Source organism: Coregonus clupeaformis, chromosome 17, assembly GCF_020615455.1.
Source record: "Coregonus clupeaformis isolate EN_2021a chromosome 17, ASM2061545v1, whole genome shotgun sequence".
Taxonomy (NCBI): domain Eukaryota; kingdom Metazoa; phylum Chordata; class Actinopteri; order Salmoniformes; family Salmonidae; genus Coregonus; species Coregonus clupeaformis.
This window is the reverse complement of record NC_059208.1, coordinates 24,526,391-24,544,025: the sequence shown is the minus strand read 5'-3', so window position 1 is coordinate 24,544,025 and position 17,635 is coordinate 24,526,391. Positions and strand designations below refer to the sequence as shown.

At 46.1% G+C, this 17,635-nt stretch overlaps 1 protein-coding gene across 10 annotated transcripts in view; it reads right to left on the bottom strand.

Annotated features, from left to right (window-relative positions):
• The window catches only part of syngap1b (synaptic Ras GTPase activating protein 1b), a 131,731-nt gene that overhangs the window by 61,565 nt on the left and 52,531 nt on the right, over positions 1-17,635 (bottom strand). The window contains exon 1 of one of the 10 annotated variants that reach the window (XM_045226192.1): positions 14,270-16,438. The exons of 8 other annotated variants lie outside the window; for them this stretch is intronic. The gene's annotated coding sequence lies outside the window, so the exon portion shown is untranslated. Of the gene's footprint in view, positions 1-14,269; positions 16,439-17,635 lie in introns of those variants that run through there. One more of the 10 variants, XM_045226191.1, reaches the window with a different exon arrangement.

Genomic DNA, 17,635 nt, shown 5'->3' with positions numbered 1-17,635 from the left:
GGGAATACACTCTGTACTATCCATGATGGATGGCAGAGGAGACCAGTGGACGGACAGTAGAGAAGATGCAGCACACAAGCCCACTCTAACACTGTACTCTCCATGATGGAAGGCAGAACACTCTGTACTATCCGTGATGGAAGGCAGAACACTCTGTATTATCCATGATGGAAGGCAGAACCCACTGGACACAGACGTCAATTCAATGTCTATTCCACGTTGGTTCAACGTAATTCCGTTGAAATGACGTGGAAACAACATTGATTCAACCAGTGTGTGCCCAGTGGGAGGAGACCAGTGGCTGGACATTAGAGAAGATCTGTGAAAGGCAAGGAGAGGTTAACTAATGTATGCAGCATCATAGAAAGAAGGGAGTAGGAATGAAAGCGTGAAAGCATCTGAGGCCAGTTCATTACGGTCTTTCTTTCTTTCTTTCTTTCTTTCTTTCTTTCTTTCTTTTTTTCTTTCTTTCTTTCCCTCCCTATCCCTTTCTCTGCTACCCTCTTTTGAGATAGATCAATGATAACATCGTCATATTTGAGGCTATAAATATTCTTCCTGTCTCTTATTTCTCTCTCTCTCTCTCTCTCTCTCTCTCTCTCTCTCTCTCTCTCTCTCGTATTCTCTGTCTCTCTCTTTCTCCCTCCCTCTCTTCTCTCTCTCTCTTTCATCCGCTCTCTTTCTTTCCCTCTTTCTCTCGCTCTCCCTGGTTCTGCTATCACACAGACACACAAATACTCAGGCATACACACACTCCTCCTTTCTCCCACGCAGCTATTTTACATCATTCAAAAGTGCATTTATCCTCTCCTCTCTCCAGCCTCTCATCGCTCTCTCTTTCCTCTCCTCACTCTTCTCATTTTCACATGATCCTGTCTTTCCCGTCACTTAGTAATGTATATTGTCTCCTCCATCCTTTTCCTTCATCCTCCTTTCATTTATCTGCATTCCTTCTTTTTATCTAGTCTCTACATTCCCTCTACTTCTCAAAATGGCAATCTTTTCTCATGACTCTGCTGTCATGCTACTTTCCTCTGCCCACGTACTGAGCTGAGCGAGCGCCTTAGGGAAGGATCCTCATTGTGATGATAACCATGTCAACGAATCACAGAGGGTTATGAAATTCAAAAGGGTGTATGTCCATAATACACAGCAGAAAATCCCAAGACCAATGAACCAACTGCTAGTCCATCATTGTCCTTTGTAAAGGAAATATGGGAAGCACAAAGGATCTTAATTTGATCACTCTTTTGTTGCTGAGAATTTTCCTGCACAGCAGTTTTTAAAAGGCTTCTAAAGTTTGTAATTTCAACTTTAAAATGTCAGACTTGATTTACCCTAATGAAAAATGTATCAACCTTTACAAAAATGTCCCTTAGTTATAATCCACATAATAATATTACCTGTTGCTCCAGGATTGTTTTCCTGCTGTAGAAAACTGGCTCAAATTAAGATCCTACATCTGTATTGAGGTAGTTATCATACTAAGGGACCTGAGTTTGTCACGATTCAGACAGACGACCAGAGGACCACAATTGCGTCACACCAGAAAGTTTATTAAACTTAAGGGAAAAGGGAAGTAGGGAGTGAATGAAGGCTCCAGGGTAACAGGGATCCCCGGTCCAATGCGCTGGGTCTGTGCCCCCCAGTGGCAGCGATGCGTCCTATGAAGCCGGTGGTGGGTGGTCCAGAAGTCCTGGGGGGGGGGAGACACAGACACAACAGGGCGGAATGAAACCAGGCAGCAGTACAGTGCAAGGGAAATCCAAAATACGTAGTAGCAAGGCAGAAGGCTGGTCAGAGTTACCGGGATTGAAGAGTAGTCAGGAGTCGTAATGGCAGAAGCAGGTCTGGATCTCCTGAGGCAGAAGAGTAACCAAAAAACAGGCAGGTCCGGGGTCACAAAACCAGGGTGAGCCAGAAGCGCGAGCAAACAGGTTCCGGGTGAGAGCTTTGCAGACGATCTGACACCGGAGAGCTGAAAGACAGGGCCTTAAATACTGGGAGAGGTTAGTGGGTAATGCAGCGCAGCTGGCAGAGTAATTAGAGCCGAGCAGAGCAGGGACAGGTGGAGCTAGTTAGGCTGAGTAGAGAGAGGGAGGTGAGCAGAGTGGAAGATAGTGGAAACAAATTAAGGTGGTAACCCGGTGGAGTGAGAGGGCTCATGACAGAACCCCCCAAGGGGACGGCCCCAGAAGTCCCAAGAGCAACACCACGCCGGGCGGGAGGAGGGGAGCCGGAGGAGGGCTAGAACTCCTCCGAACGGTCCGAGTGAACGTCCTCATCCTCGGAGGAAGCCGGAGGGCCGTGGTCGGGAGATGGGACAGGTCCCGAGACAGGATCAGGCACAGGACAGGAAGCCGAGCGGGCCGGACGGTTAGGGACCCCTCTGGGGCGGCCCCCTACGGATTGCAGGTTGATCCGGATGCCGTTGGTGGAAAGCGGTGATGAGAGTCCTATCCACAATCCGACTAGCTGGCACCCAGGTCCTTTCCTCAGGTCCATAGCCCTCCCAGTCAATGAGGTACTGAGACCCCTACCCCTCCGTCTGGACCGAAGCAGGCGGCGGACGGTGTAAACCAGACCACCATCGACTTGAGCCGTGGAGGAGGAGGACCAGGCGCAGCAGGGACCAGCGGACTCTCATGGATGGGCTTAATCTTAGACACATGGAAAGTGGGGTGCACCCTCAGGGAATTAGGCAGTTGGAGCCGGACAGCAGTTGGGCTAATCACTCTTATGATAGGGAATGGGCCAATGAACCGAGGTGCCAGCTTCTGCGACTCCACCCTGAGTGGCAGGTTCTTCGATGACAACCACACCCTTTGACCAACATGGTAGGTGGGAGCAGGAATTCTCCGACGGTTGGCCCCGGTAGTGTAGCTGGCAACGGACCTGAGGAGTGTGGCTCGGGCTTGTGACCAGGTGCGGCGACATCGACGGGCAAAAGCAAGTGCAGATGGGCAAGTAACCTCCTCCTCCTGGCTGGCAAATAGAGGAGGCTGGTATCCATAAACACATTGGAAAGGGGACATACCGATGGCAGAGCAGGTCAGAGAATTGTGTGCGTACTCCACCCATGTCAATTGCTGCGACCAGGAGTGGGGGTTGCGTGAAGTCATGCATCGCAGTGCCTTCTCGAGCTCCTGATTAGCCCGCTCTGACTGCCCATTGGATTGGGGATGGAATCCGGAAGTCAGACTGACTGTGGCTCCCAGCAGGTGACAGAACTCCTTCCAAAAAGCGGAGGAGAATTGTGGACCACGGTCAGAAACAACATCCCTTGGCAGTCCGTGGATCCGGAAGACGTGTTCCAGGACCACCTGGGCGGTCTCCTTGGCGGTTGGGAGCTTGGGGAGGGGAATGAAGTGTGCCATCTTGCTGAAACGGTCAACGATGGTGAGAATGACGTTCATGCCACTTGAAGGGGGCAGCCCCGTGACAAAGTCAAGGGCGATGTGAGACCAGGGACGTCTGGGCACAGGCAGGGGCTGCAGCAATCCGGCTGGGGGCTGGCAGGACGACTTGTGTTGGTTGCAGATGGGGCAGGCTTGGACGAATTCCCGTACATCCTTCCTCAGAGAGGGCCACCAGAACCTCTGGGCGAGCAGGTTGTAAGTGCGGGTGGAGCCAGGGTGACAAGCTAGGCGGGAGTCATGTCCCCACTGAATGACCTGGGACCTCAGGTCTTCGGGGACAAAAAGGCGGTCAGCTGGGCAAGTGCTGGGACCTGGCTGGTTACGGAGAGCCTCCAGCACCTGTTCCTCAACAGCCCCGGTCAGAGCTGCAACGATGCAGGGACTTGGCAGAATCGACACAGGGTCCTTGGAGGGGGTGTCATCCTTCTGGAATTGACGGGAGAGGGCGTCTGGCTTGGTGTTGCGTGATCCAGGCCGGTATGACAGAGTGAAATTAAACCTGGTGAAGAACAGGGCCCAGCGGGACTGCCTGGAGTTCAACCGTTTGGCCGTGCGGATGTACTCCAAGTTCTTATGATCGGTCCAAACGAGAAATGGAATGGTGGACCCCTCCAGCCAGTGACGCCACTCCTCCAAGGCAAGCTTCACAGCCAGCAGCTCACGGTTCCCTATGTCGTAATTGCACTCAGAGGGGGACAACCGACGTGAGAAAAAGGCACAGGGATGGAGCTTCCTATCCTCCGCAGCCCACTGAGAAATCACAGCACCAACTCCCACATCCGAGGCGTCCACCTCCACAATGAATTGCCGGTCCACATCAGGCATCTGGAGGATGGGAGCGGAGGTGAACCTCACCTTGAGGGTACTGAAGGCTTTGTCGGCTGCTGGGGTCCAGGTGAAGGGTTGCTTGGTGCTGGTTAGAGCAGTGAGAGGGGCAGCAACGGTACTGTAGTTCCGGATAAACTTCCTATAGAAGTTAGCAAACCCCAGAAACTGTTGCAGCTTCTTTCTGTTCTCCGGAACTGGCCATGAAGTGACTGCTGATACTTTGGCAGGATCCATTTGGATACTTCCTTCTGCCACTATGTACCCCAGGAAGGCCACTGTCTTGACGTGAAACTCACATTTCTCTGCCTTGGCGTAGAGGGAATTCTCCAGAAGACGATGAAGGACTTGCTGGACATGGCGGGTGTGTTCAGACAGGTTTCTGGAGTAAATTAAGATGTCATCCAGGTAAACGAAGACAAACTTGTTTAACATGTCCCGCAGTACATCATTCACTAGAGCCTGGAACACAGCAGGAGCATTGGTGAGGCCAAAAGGCATAACCAGATACTCGTAGTGGCCTGTTGGTGTATTGAATGCGGTTTTCCATTCATCTCCCTCCCCGGATCCGCACTAGGTGGTAAGCGTTTCTGAGATCCAACTTGGTAAAAACAGTGGCTCCCTGGAGCAACTCAAAAGCAGAGGTGAGCAGAGGCAGAGGGTAACGGTTCTTCACTGTGATGTCGTTGAGTCCCCTGTAGTCGATGCAGGGGCGAAGAGATCCGTCCTTCTTCCCCACAAAGAAGAAGCCAGCACCAGCAGGAGATGAAGATGAACGGATTAATCCTGCGGACAGAGAGCCATTGATGTAGTCCTCCATGGACTTTCTTTCAGGAGCAGACAACGAATAAAGACGACCCCTTGGAGGAGCTGTTCCAGGGAGGAGGTCGATGGCACAGTCGTGCGGGTCGGTGAGGGGGCAGAGATGTGGCTCTTGCTTTGTTAAACACCTCTCTGAGACCATGGTAGCATTCTGGGACATTGGAGAGGTCAGGAGCGGAGTTAGTAGGTACTGGCCGAGGGGGTAGTGCGGCAGCAAGCAGGCAGGTTCGGTGGCAGTCCTCTCCCACTCCCTGATCACCCCGGTCACCCAGTCGAGCTGAGGGTTGTGCCGGCGGAGCCATGGGTAACCCAGGATGAGGGGTTGGCCTGGAGAGGGGAGCAGGTGAAACTGGATAGTTTCTTGATGGTTTCCGGACAGACCCATCGAGACCGGGGCCGTGACATGAGTGACCGATCCGAGTAAGTGTCCGTCCAGTGCCCGGGCAGGAATAGGAGGTGTCAAACGGAGGTTCTCCAGTCCCAGTTGGCGTGCCAGCTTGATGTCCATTATGTTGGCTTCGGCGCCAGAATCCACCAGAGCAGCCAGGGTGTGAGTTGAGTCAGAGAGGCGGAGGTGAACTTGCAGCAGGGGTTTGCGGTCGGAGGACTGGATGGTCATTGAACTCAACCGGACTCCCCCTACGCCCGGTGAGCTTCGGCCCTTTAAAGGGCAGGTTACCACACGATGTCCATCACCTCCACAATAGAGGCAGAGGTTTGAGGTGAAGCGGCGCTGGCGCTCTGCAGGAGTGAGGAGGCTCGCCCAATCTCCATAGGCTCAGACTGATCAAGCTGACCTGGGTGAGTGGCAGTAGATGACAGGAGCCCAGTCGGATCTCTCCGAATGCCGGTAGTAGGTGGACCTTGGCGCCCCCCTCTCACGACGACGGGTCTGTATCCTTCTGTCGATCCTGACAGTCAGTGCGATGGCTTCATCAAGAGTGGAAGGCAGTTCATGGGAGACCAACTCGTCCTTGATATAGTCAGCCAAACTATGGAAGAACGCGTCCACCAACGATGGTGTGTTCCAAGAACTTCGTCTAGCCAGGGTTCGGAAGTCGATGGAATGGTCTGCGACTGTACGTCTGCCTTGTCGAATACTGAACAGTTCACGAGACGCCTCTGCGGTGGGTGAATCCAGGTCAAACACCTTCAGCATCTCCTCAGCAAACAGGTCGAAGGTTGCACATGCGGGGGTTTGACGTTCGAACTCTGCTGTTCCCCAGAGTCGAGCTCGGCCCGTCAGGTGAGTGATGGCATACCCAACTTTAGCCCCCTCCGTGGCGAAGGTCCTTGGCTGCAAGGAGAACTGAAGTCGGCAGCTAGTCAGGAATGGCCGGACCTGGGTTGAATCGCCGTTGAACCGCTCGGGGTTTCCAATCTTGGGTTCGGAGCAGCGGCTGCAATGACCGGGGCAGGTAACTCGGGGGCTGGGCTGGTGGGCAGACTGGCTGGGGTAAGGTTGGTGAGGAGTTGAATGATCATGGCGAGTTGTTGTTGCTGCTGCTGGAACTGCTGCTCATGCTCATCGGTTTCCATGTCGGGGAAAGTGTGCGCTGAGTCCATAATGGTCAGATCGTACTGTCACGATTCAGACAGACGACCAGAGGACCACAATTGCGTCACACCAGAAAGTTTATTAAACTTAAGGGAAAAGGGAAGTAGGGAGTGAATGAAGGCTCCAGGGGTAACAGGGATCCCGTCCAATGCGCTGGGTCTGTGCCCCCCAGTGGCAGCGATGCGTCCTATGAAGCCGGTGGTGGGTGGTCCAGAAGTCCTGGGGGGGGACACAGACACAACAGGGCGGAATGAAACCAGGCAGCAGTACAGTGCAAGGGAAATCCAAAATACGTAGTAGCAAGGCAGAAGGCTGGTCAGAGTTACCGGGATTGAAGAGTAGTCAGGAGTCGTAATGGCAGAAGCAGGTCTGGATCTCCTGAGGCAGAAGAGTAACCAAAAACAGGCAGGTCCGGGGTCACAAAACCAGGGTGAGCCAGAAGCGCGAGCAAACAGGTTCCGGGTGAGAGCTTTGCAGACGATCTGACACCGGAGAGCTGAAAGACAGGGCCTTAAATACTGGGAGAGGTTAGTGGGTAATGCAGCGCAGCTGGCAGAGTAATTAGAGCCGAGCAGAGCAGGGACAGGTGGAGCTAGTTAGGCTGAGTAGAGAGAGGGAGGTGAGCAGAGTGGAAGATAGTGGAAACAAATTAAGGTGGTAACCCGGTGGAGTGAGAGGGCTCATGACAGAGTTTTTCTGACCACATAACCTGACCAGGAAAACTACAGGCTCTAGTCACCCTGGTGTCATGATCTGTTATGACAGAGACAAAACATCATTACTAGGGACCAGAGTTTTTCCTGACTATGTGACCTTTTCCCGGTCAGTTCACATAGTAGGAAAATGTCAGGACAATAGTCATTATGTATGTACTCCATACACAGCCCCAACATAAACTAAGAGGTGTATCATTTCCTCCTGGAACTATTGTTCCCAAAACTAATTAGTTACAATTAGTAGATTGTAGCCATGTCTGAGTAGCTAAATGAAAATTCAGCTGGCATCCCTCCTACAGGGGTGTGTGACCGCTCTGTGGCTTTAGCTAGCTAGACATTTAGATAAGCTGGAACCAGTCAGCAACTTGGTGTCGTGCTCTCTCCCTGAGGGTGAAAACTTTGTCCTTTGTTGCCAGTTTAGATTAATAAGATTCTCTGATAATATTGGCCTTATTGCATTCAATGGAGGATTTCATTGGGAAAAAGCTTTGATTTGTTTGGAGATCTACCAAGTCATTTTCTTTACTATTTTCAATGCTTAGTCTACTATGTGATAGAGGTTATTCAAAAAGACAGCAAATATTATTCTTATGAATGTTTTTTGTGTGTGTATGACTGTAAAGGCTGGTTGGGTCACACTTAATTTGGATCGTCCAGATATTCCATCTGTAGATGCTCTACAGATGGTCATACTATCAACAAACTATCTGTTGAAAAGTAACTGCATGCTAAGGTTACAGTTAGGGTTAGGTTTAGAATAAGGGTTACGTAAGGGTTAAGGTTAGGGTTAGGGCTAGGGTTAGGCCTAGGTTTAGGGTTAGTAGATAGTTAGTTGAAATGTTACTGATAGTCTGTAGAGCATCTACAGATGGGCTATCCAAATAAAGTGTTACCGCTGGTTGTCATGGGTTACCCCTCTTGAAATCTTTGGGTTTTGTGTTCTGATATGATTGGCTAATGAAGCCTTTTGTTCGATTTGAAAGTGCACAGAGCCTTGCAGTGTGACGGTGAGTTTACGGAAATAGGAAATAGTGTCAGCAAGGTCGTTTCGTATCTGCTGTTCACCACTATTGGCCTTCACTCAAAGCTCTCAAATCACAGTGAAGCCAAACCTGACATTGTCAAAGTGTTTATACTCAAAGTGTTTATACAATAAAGGTTCCGATGCTTCCGTACTAAGAGAACAAACCCTTGAGATCCCCTTAGCATAATGCTTGCTAGACAACACAACAATAATTTGGCAAAGTCTGAGTGTCATTTGGCTCAGTAAATTAAGCAAATGTATAATGTACATGTTTGGTAATGATTATGAACAAAACACTTCAATATATCTGATAGGCTGCAGTTATTCATAAGAGCTTTGTGCCTAAGAAAACCTCAGACACATGATAGAATTACTAGGATTAATGATCCGTTTCACTACAATATTTTGGTAATATAAAATCAACATTACATTTATTACACCACTTTTTCTCATTATGGCAAATTTTGCAATCGCTGAGCAAGGATTTCTGCCCCATTTAAACATAACGTGTTAATTGCTTTATCTACAAAGAAACAATATTACGGTGTTGAGATTTTGAGTCATTGCGGTTTGACCTCCAAAAGTGGATATTTCAAAGCTTTACAAATGCCAACAGTCTTTGTTCCAATTCCTTAGTGATATGAAAACTTACAAGAAAGGATCTGAGGCAGTGTAGTGCATACTAATCTCCACTAGTAATGTACTGTAGGGCTATGTTCCAATGTCCATACTAGCGTACTACTTAGCATACTACTTGCCCAATGCGTTAGCAAACTTCATTCTAGATGGTATGCTTGTGTGTAACAGAGCCACAATGTATAACTGACCAGAGATGACATACTATGGGTAACTTTCTGTTCAATACTGAAAAAGGAAAAGCCTGCACTTGTTTTTTCCTTTTTCAGTATTCCTTTTGAACCAGGCACCCAAATACTTTTTATTACGACAAACATTTCCTCATACTACAATTTTCTGCTCTAGAAATGACATAAGCAGACGTAAATGGCAAGTGACCTAACACTATTATGTATGGTTCATGGTACACAAGATCATCTGGGGTCTGGGCTAGCTTGTCACTTGATATTGGGAAAGTATAGTCCCACATGTCATAGCAGCCATATGTCATTTTTGTATGAACTGAAATCAGATGTTATGAAGTAGGAGGGGAGAGGGGAATTATGCTATTGAAATCATAACAGCATCGTATGCAGTACCAGTAAAAAGTTTGGATACACCTACTCATTCCAGGGTTTATCTTTATTTTTACCTTTTTCTACATTGTAGAATAATAGTGACGACATCAAAACTATGAAATAACACATATGGAATCATGTAGTAACTTAAAAAGTGTTAAACAAATCAAAATATATTTGAGATTCTTCAAATAGCCACCCTTTGCCTTGATGACAGCTTTGTACACTCTTGGCATTCTCTCAACCAGAATGATAGTCCCACTAAGCCCAAACCAGATGGGATGGCGTATCGCTGCAGAATGCTGTGGTAGCCATGCTGGTTAAGTGTGCCTTGAATTCTAAATAAATCACAGACAGTGTCACCAGCAAAGCACCCCCACACCATAACACCTCCTCCTCCATGCTTTACGGTGGGAACTACACATGCGGAGATCATCCATTCACCCATACCGCGTCTCACAAAGACACGGCGGTTGGAACCAAAAATCTCAAATTTGGACTCCAGACCAAAGGACACATTTCCACCGGTCTAATGTCCTTTGCTCATGTTTCTTGGCCCAAGCAGGTCTCTTCTTATTATTGGTGTCCTTTAGTAATGGTTTCTTTGCAGCAATTCTACCATGAAGGCCTGATTCACACAGTCCCCACTGAACAGTTGATGTTGAGATGTGAAGCATTTATTTGGGCTGCAATTTCTGAGGCTGGTAACTCTAATGAACTTATTCTCTGCAGCAAAGGTAACTCTGGGTCTTCCATTCCTGTGGCGGTCCTCATGAGAGCCAGTTTCATCATAGTGCTTGATGGTTTTTGCGACTGCACTTCTTGGAAGTTCTTGAAATTGTCCGTATTGACTGACCTTCATGTCTTAAAGTAATGATGGACTGTCATTTCTCTTTGCTTATTTGAGCTGTTCTTGCCATAATATGGACTTGGTCTTTTACCAAATAGGGCTATCTTCTGTATACCCCCCCTACCTTGTCACAACACAACTGATTGGCTCAAACGCATTAAGAAGGAAAGAAATTCCACAAATTAACTTTTAAGAAGGCACACCTGTTAATTGAAATGTATTCCAGGTGACTACCTCATGAAGCTGGTTGAGAGAATGCCAAGAGTGTGCAAAGCTGTCATCAAGGTAAAGGGTGGCTGTTTGAAGAATCTCAAATATAAAATTTTTGGTTACTACATGATTCCATATGTGTTATTTCATAGTTTTGATGTCTTCACTATTATTATACAATGTAAAAAATAGTAAAAATAAAGAAAAACCCTTGATTGAGTAGGTGTGTCCAAACTTTTGACTAGTAGTGTATGTATTATGATGGGTGAGTCAGACACATGTAAAATGTAGTCAAGTGTGATCAAACGTACATCCTTTAGGGTACGTGCTATCTGGGATCCTTGGGACGTCCCTACCCTACTGAAGTTGACATTTTAAATGGTTAAGGTAAGGGTTAAGGTGAGGCACTGACCCATCCTTTAGTGGGGTGCAGTGCCAGTATAAGACACTCATAAGCTTTACCACGTACCTTTATTCACAAACATACCTTTATGGTGGAGCTTATGAGTGTATGGGCTCTATGTCAGATGTAACCACATATCCTCACTTGTTTTGTCATTTCCATGTGTTACTATAACACTTCATGCACTTCATGCTCAGAGTGTGGAGACAAGATGAGTGGGTTGACGTTGCTTCTAAACACTGATACAGGGTAAGATATTTTTTCATCCCTACATGGTCCAGGTTATGATGAAGAGATTAGTAATCTGATCCTAGATCTGTGGTTAGAGCAACTTCTACCTTAAGTGGAGACAAATGAGAGATGTGAATGGTGTGATGTTTTGTAGTAGCACCAGTATTATGTTTCCTATATGAACTCCTTAATGGTGTTTAGCCATAATCGACCACATTAAATATTTATTTATGATTATACATTAAAAAGCCATCCATAAAAGGGACTAAATATGTCCATTTCATTCAATTTCTCACTCAGTCCCTTTTAATCCAAACCCGGGCTCTTTATTTAGTTTCCATGGCAACATTTTTCAAGTACCTTGCATTTGAGTTACAGACACATAACAAAGCCAGCGAACAGAAAAGATACATAGGAGTCTATATGCTACATCCTACACACTCTCCTCCAAACGCTAAGCAACAGAGAGAGGAAACATGCTCAAAATGTGGGGAAAATATAAATCAATAACCATGCTGATATCATTTGGTTATTGTTCATGATATCTGGGGTATACGGTGTCTAGTACTATCATAACTGAAATGACAGACAAATGCAAAGCAATAAAAACATATTGCCTTAGACTGACTTAAATAGTATAGTAGTATATTAAATAGCACTAGGCATTACATAATGAAGGGAGGGTTAGAGGAATGTAGAGATGGTTGGAATGAGCCTTCTAAAAATAGAGAAGAAAGCAATAGTGTTCTCAGTCTACTGTAACTGCATCTGATTTTACCCCATATAACCTTTTATATTGAGAACGTGTTCACGGATACAATAGGATGCACATGATGTGTGTGTTCGTGTGCAATTGTGCATGCGTTTGTATACGCCGCCTACAGCATACATGATGCCAATGATGCATGTGTGCATGTGCCTGTGTGCATACAGTACAGTTTGCATTAGCATGCACATGCATGTGTGAATATGTCAGTTTGCATTGGCATGTGTTTGTGCGAGTGAAATGGTGGACTCCTTTCATTCTGAATGTAAATCTGATGTCAAGCCGAAAGCTGAAGATGAAATGTGTGGGTGGCAACAGCTTCCAGCTCAGTCCCTCAGAGAGAGAGGATGGGGGGGGGGGATGATAGAGTGAGGGAGTAAAAGAGCGAGAGAGAGGAGAGAGACAAAAGAGAGAACGAGAGAGAAAGAGAGAGAGAGAGAGAGAGAGAGAGAGAGAGAGAGAGAGAGAGAGAGAGAGAGAGAGAGAGAGAGAGATGGATAGAGAGAGATGGATAGAGTGAGAACGAGTGGGAGGGACAGAGCAAGACAGGAGAGTTCTTATCTAGCCCGTCTGGTGTTCAACCTTCCCAAGTTCTCTCATGTCACCCCGCTCCTCCGCACACTCCACTGGCTTCCAGTTGAAGCTCGCATCTACTACAAAACCATGGTGCTTGCCTACGGAGTTGTGAGGGGAACGGCACCTCCTTACCTTCAGGCTCTGGTCAGACCCTACACCCAAACGAGGGCACTACGTTCATCCACCTCTGGCCTGCTAGCCCCCCTACCTCTACGGAAGCACAGTTCCCGCTCAGCCCAGTCAAAGCTATTCACTGCTCTGGCACCCCAATGGTGGAACAAGCTCCCCCACGACGCCAGGACAACGGAATCACTGACCACCTTCCGGAGACACTTGAAACCCTACCTCTTTAAGGAATACCTGGAATAGTCTAACAGTAATCCTTCTACACCCCCCCTCCCCAGTGGTGGTTGTCCCACTGGCTATCCTAAGTTGAATGCACCAATTTGTAAGTCGCTCTGGATAAATGTAAATGTAAAAGCAAGAAAGCAAGAGGTAGAAAGGTAGAAGGAAAAAGAAAGGGAGAGAGAGTGACAGAGAGAGAGAGTGAGAGAGAGAAAGAGAGAGAGAGAGAGAGTACAAGAGCCAGAGCAATGGAGGCTGGAGAGGGAGTGGGTGTCTATATAGTGCTGAAATGCTCTGGGCCTTTTTTGTATGTTTTCCATTCTTTTGATAGAATGCTGGTCTGCAGACCTGTTAGCTTTTGATCGAAGAACTGTAACTCCAATTGTAGGATAGTCTCTCCTGTGTGCAACATACAGGGTACTCCATTGCAGTTCTATGTTGATCTTTCTTGACATATTTCAACAATTGTTTAAAAAACTCTACATGTATGACCATGCCTTAGAGGATGTCTGAGCCATAGACATAGAATCTATAGAACCGATATCCTCATTCAAGTCAACGTTCCGTGATGGGTAATACTGGTGGCCATATTGAGTGTACCCATGAGTAAGCTATACTGTGAAATTGACTTGACCTTACCCATTCAAATTTTTTATTTCTATGGTATGCACACTTAGGAGTAATTTCTGAGTTTTAATTGATGAGAAGTATGAATGATTTAACAGATAAATGAACAATGTCTAGCCTTTAGGCTTGCCACTTAGCGCCAGTGGCAGCTTACTTAGTGTAATTTAATGCATGTCAGAAAGGATACGTTGTCATGACAATAAAATATTCCTATTTTTCAACTAGATATCCAGACTGAGCATGTTCTACTCTTGATCTAGCTCTAGCCAATCAGGGGCAATAATAAAGAGGGAGGTAGCCTTGTAAGATTTAAAGTCATAGTTCAACCTAAAATCAAAGTTTGCTAGATGCTTTCAGACCTCAAAAGTGGTTTGATTTGATTTTAGGGTGAACTATCACCTTAAACTTGCACAAATCAAATGTTTCATCTTATATTGGTGCAAGATGTTACAGTCTTCTTACTATTTGAGAAAGTATCAAAGCGGACTGTAATACATGAACAGTGGACCATGACAACATGCTTTCATGTGTGCATGACACAATAAAACGAGATGCCTGTTTAATCCAATAGCCTGTTCTTACTGTACAGAACCTGAATAGAATCTGGTGAATGGAACATACTTGGTCATGACCAAGATGGGACATGAAACATCGGATGACGACTTTGTTTCCTACCTAAGAAAGATGACGGCGTTGGTTCCTACCTAAGAAAGATGCCGGCGTTGGTTCCTACCTAAGAAAGACGAGAGGTGTTGTGCTTTGATCCCAGACCTCTAAAGTATCTTCAGATGTCCAAGTGTATTCAGCCCACGATAAAAAAGTGGAGGCAATTCGAAGCAAATAACTTTAGAAATCCAACTTCGTCTTGAGTTACCATAGTTTTCCACTGTTTTAGTGTCTGTTTGATATTGTTGTCACTGTCACATTCCTTTGGGCCCAAACTTGCTGTAAATCAATGCTCCTCCACCATGGCTTGACATTAGTGTCTATAAATAATTAAATACATTGGCATCAATGTCTGCTGACACTGGACGCGATTGTGAATGTGTGTCATGGCATTTGCCTGATAGCCTAAGTGCATTCGTCTGGGTTGCTGTCAAGCAAGTGAGTGCCTCACCCATTGAGTTCAGCATCTGCAGGTTTAAGACTATGAGTTGGCCATACAGATATATTGCTCAGGCAGTGCTTGAGGTCAATTCTCAAGCAAAGAATCCGATTGAAATAACACCTGCAAGCAAAGAGGGTAGAATATATTCTAATCAAAAACGAATATACAGCCAAATAACGAATACAGCCAAATAACTATCAACAACTTTGTCCACACTTTAAATATTCAACACATAAATACACATATCAATTATTTGATTTACCAGACTTTACTATCCAGGCATCTTGAAATAGGAATCTCTAGATCAACTTAACGTTTCATTCATGAAACAAATATATTCTAACTCAGTGAAAGAAATATGAGAGGTTTTATAAGTGCAATTTAGGAGAGGGAAAATGAATAGCCTTACTCATGGCATTTGTGTATGGGTCAAGGAAGGGAGGCAGTAGTCTTCTCATAAGGTGTCTTAACTTCAAGCTATATAATTTAGAGAAGTGCTGATAAATGTATTTATCACGACCTTAAAGTGTCACATGGAAGCTTACAGAGAAGGATGATTTTGTAGGCTACTCTTCCCCCATACATAAATAAACACCAAAATATAAGCTATCCTAGGCTATACTTGATTGAATTTGTAGACGTCTCTTACAGTAGTATATCCATATGCAAAAATATGAAGAATTAGAAATAGGCTATGTCTCCAAAGTCAGCGACTGTTATAATTCCTCACGGATGTATGGTTCATTCTTCCACCACCTCCCCCCAGCCAAGCTCTCCAGCACCGGCAGCGGCTGTTCCGCGGCAGGCAGTTGCGCAGAGAGCTCCTCTTCCCCGGCCTCTCCCTGTCCCCTCGCACCGGTGCCCTCGCCCCTAATCCCGCGGCCGTTTCCTTGGTAACCTACAGAAGATCTACTGAGGCGAATTTCTCTCATGTTTTGGTTGTAATTGAGCAATGGTTTTTAAGGGTTGTATGCCTTCGATCCCCAAAATGATGTTGTCCAGGTGGGGATGATATATTTTCTACAAGACCTCAATTTCGATTTTGGAAAAATAAAGTAATGATTAAAATAAACAATAATAATAATACACTTTTTCGTTCATTTTATGTTTTGTAGTTTTTTTTTTTACAATAAGCAGATCAACCCATGACATTTACAGCTGTGTATGTGTATGTGTATGTGTGTGTGTGTGTGTGTGTGTGTGTGTGTGTGTGTGTGTGTGTGTGTGTGTGTGTGTGTGTGTGTGTGTGTGTGGGTGGGATGCGCGAGGTCTGCCTGTCCTGTGTGCCAATTATTTGGATGTAGACAAGTGCGCGTTTGGATGCGCTTCGATAAGTCCCACTCCTATGCAGGGGGAAAGATAATCAAAGTCCTCTTTCCGTTGATAGACCGATGCTTTCGTAGTTCCCAAATCGGCAGAGAATATTGAACTAGCAGCAAGCATATGCGGTGGCAGCGCTTGGTCAGGCTACTCTTGCAAGTACAGGAAGGACGAATCATTGGTGACCATCAAAACGCAAACGTCATACAAAAATAACAGCGAAACAGCAACACAGCAACGAAAGTGAACAGTGTCCTGCAGCATGGAATGACCGGGTGAATATGTCCAAATTCGCATCCCTTATCCAGTTGCTAGAAATTATAGTCCATCCTCAAGTAATACGCTTCTCCTTCGATGGAGGTCCTATACAACCTATGTCGAACGAGATTATGTCACACAGGTGTATATTGTTGGAGCAGCACTTATACCTTGCTTTGCCTTCACATCTCCCCCACTCTCATGCTCTCTCTCTCTCTCTCTCTCTCTCTCTCTCTCTCTCTCTCTCAGTTTTGTTAAAGGGAGAGGACAGCAATGTTTTGAAAGGGGGTGGGGAGTCGAGTAATGGGATGTGGAGTGATTTTAAGTACTAGTATGGGGTGCCCAGAATTCTCTCTCTCTCTCTCTCTCTCTCTCTCTCTCTCTCTCTCTCTCTCTCTCTCTCTCTCTCTCTCTCTCTCTCTCTCTCTCTCTCTCTCTCTCTCTCTCTCCACCCCCTTCATCACTCTCTTCCTGCCCCCTCTCACTCACACACACACACACACACACATCTGGGAGAGTGAGAGGTTCAGAGCTAGGGGCAAGTGTATGGGAGGCATGAGCGTAACAATATGACTATGACACTGAAAGCTGCAACCCGCTCATGCATACAGAAACACAAGACAAATCTGGGGTAGGTGTAATGGTTTCATAAAAAGAAAGACAATGATAACTGAATACATCATAAGTACCCAAACACATCTGTAACGGTGATAAAGTGCTGTGCCTATCTTCAAGTAGGCACAATTTGCTGTACTCTTTTATCACCAACAGCTAAAAAGATTTCAGTCACTTCAGTCACTTAAGACATCTCCAGTGATGGCACTTTATAGTATATTTAAAGCAATCAGTATTTCCAAAGGGTGACTTAGATCTGTTTCCATGACAACTGTAAGCTTGAACCAACTTTTTAACCCATCGCATTACAGATAGTAAGTCACTGAGCTATAAGAATTACTGGGATTGGTTGATTTAAGTATTGCAGAAAACAATTTACTACACCCCCTCCCACACACACACACACACATTTTCTCTCCTTCACTCCCCCTCTCTCTCTCCCTCTCTCTGCCTCTCTCTTACTCTCTCTCTCTCTTGCATTCTCTTTAACGTCTGTGTGTCTGCTCTATAATTATTTCCATGGTTACCATTAGTGATGTGAACCTAAGGATGATGTACTATTGTTGTAATCTTTCCCTCTCTCTCACCACTGTCATTTACTCTTTCTTTTCACATCCCTTGCTTACTCCATGCATTTCAAATGTCCTACCCGTTCACATAGTTCTCTACCCGTCTCACTCCATCAGATAGAGGAAGAGGGATGATATGAAATGAGGACACACTTGAAGCGTGCACAGCGCCACCTGGCTAGGCAGAGTGCCAAGGCTGA